Below are 2,219 nucleotides of genomic sequence, written 5' to 3' on the forward strand. Positions count from 1 at the left end.
TTTATTTACGTGGGACTCCCTATAAAATAAAATAAAAAATGGATCGTGGCTCTATTTGACCTCATTTTTTCTCCCTCCAGTATATATCTTAAATGCTGTCAACATTTAAACAAAACAAAAGAAGGTAACAAAGAAATATGGGAAACACTTGTGACAAAAACATCTCATGGGCACTTGACAAAATACTAAAGCTAATGCATTCTATTTTTGCAGGTGTTTTCTTCTCGCTTTATGGTGGTCACTTTAGGGTGCTTCTAGAGGAATTTCGGAAACCCCTTCAGGTAGAGATAGTGAAGTAGTAGCACTTTCAGCGAGGGTGGGCACGACTAGCTGGCGCCAAGCTTGTCAGCCTTTCGTCAATGCGTAGTTCGGTTTTGAACTTAGGTATCTTAACGTCTTAGTGAGATCATCAACTTCTTACGGATTCATTTTACAGTCGCGGTTGAAGATATGTATATATATAACCATTCATTCAAGTAATAAATCACTTGTACTCCCGAATTCCGCTACGAACATTACTTAAATTAATAACTAAACTGCTATAATAAGTTAAAGGCACTGTACTAGGATAAATTACAGTCAATTCAAAGATGAGAAATAGAATAAACATTTTTAGGAAAATTTATATTTTTTTAAAAAATCTTACATGTGTAAAAATATTTAAAGCAACGGTTTAAATAAATAAATTCGAATGAGGACTTTTCTATCCTAAGTTAATATCATCAATTCTGAAAAGTAAAATTTTTTTGAACAAATCAAAATTATATACTAAATACTTATTCCATTTATTTCAAAATTAAAATTTTCCCCTGTCAAATAGGTATTATTATATTACATAAGTATTTAGTGATTTTCTTCTTTCTCCTTTCTAAATATTGGAAAAACAATATGATAATAAAAACCAATATAACAATTATTACTTAAATATTAGTTGAATTAAATAATCCGTCTAAATTGCCCTATACTCCGTATAACATTAATATCCTGTCTCTTCCTGGTTCCCTATGTCTAAAATCTAAAAATTTTACTTCTTAATTTTTTTTTAAACCAATAATTATTTCGGGAAACCACTAGCTATTTAGCTGTGATATCTTTATCACACTGAAATAGGTACTATAAATCTACATGTTCAATAATAATTTAACTTATGTACATGATATGCTTACATAATAATTTTTGAATAATAACTTACCAAAAATAAATAAATTGATTTTGATAGTAAACTTCTTAAATAAAAAAATATTTTAAATGTACTTTGTAAAGACACTAACAGTTTTTTTTTTCTTCAATTAAAAATCTTATGCTAATTTATTACTTAAGTACTAATGAACTTCAACTATTGTTCATTTAAACTATATTTTTTTATATACATTCGTATTTAAATAATGAGTTTTAATTTACAAAAATACCAACTAACTATGTTTCTGAAAAATATAATTTTGGAAAACAAAAAAAATCTTCATCAATTTTGATATATATTTTTTTGTTATGATAAAAGCTTGAAAAAATCAAGGAGAACCATTCGAATAATTAGAGAGAATTTATAATTACAAGATAGTTCTATTCCGGCCGGCATAGAGGAAAGATCGTCTAGTTGCATGAGTAGTTTTTATTTTAAAATACGTATTGAAATTCGCAGAAGTGACTAATTGATATAATTCTCACTTTAAATAATAGAAGGTTTATTATATTATATATTAAGAGCAGAAACATAAGATGAATAGATAGGATCGAGTGAGTTATAAGGTAAGGATTCAAATATTTGGTTCAAAATTTGTTCTTGTTGTCATAAGAATTGCTATTGATACAGCTGATCTTAAACACTTGTTAACACAGTATTTTCCGATACCTTTCGTATCTAATTTATATAACACGTCGTCATATGTATTTCAGTACCACCATCTTCATCAATCCGTTGTTGAGATATGATTTTTTAAAGGGGTTTCCAAGAAAACCACGTCCCCCCCCCCCCGGAAAAATCCGTATTACCCAAATGTTCTTGAAGATTTCCCCTCTTCTGTCACTATTTTCGGAATCTACAATGCACTTCCTACAAGATAGCAACCAGCTTTTAGGCAGGTATTTGCATGTTATTAGTATCAGTATTCTATTAGTATTAGTATGCTGTTGGTATTGGTATGTTGTTAGTATTAGTGTACCATAGTATTAAAACCAATATGTTAGGTGACATAGGTCATAGTAACAAAACCAAAGTAAAG

General features: G+C 28.8%; 1 non-coding gene across 3 annotated transcripts in view; it reads left to right on the forward strand.

Annotated features, from left to right (window-relative positions):
* Nucleotides 1–1,731: 1,731 nt before the first annotated feature.
* Nucleotides 1,732–2,219, forward strand: part of LOC106689726 (uncharacterized) — a 46,323-nt gene continuing 45,835 nt past the window's right edge. The window contains exon 1 of one of the 3 annotated variants that reach the window (XR_010844162.1): nt 1,732–1,746. This is a non-coding gene — a transcript (uncharacterized protein). Of the gene's footprint in view, nt 1,747–1,924; nt 2,080–2,219 lie in introns of those variants that run through there. The other 2 variants (XR_010844161.1, XR_010844159.1) reach the window with 2 other exon arrangements.

Source organism: Halyomorpha halys, unplaced genomic scaffold (genome assembly GCF_000696795.3).
Source record: "Halyomorpha halys isolate HHAL.00 unplaced genomic scaffold, Hhal_1.1 Scaffold1438.1, whole genome shotgun sequence".
In the NCBI taxonomy this organism is placed as follows: Eukaryota; Metazoa; Arthropoda; class Insecta; order Hemiptera; family Pentatomidae; genus Halyomorpha; species Halyomorpha halys.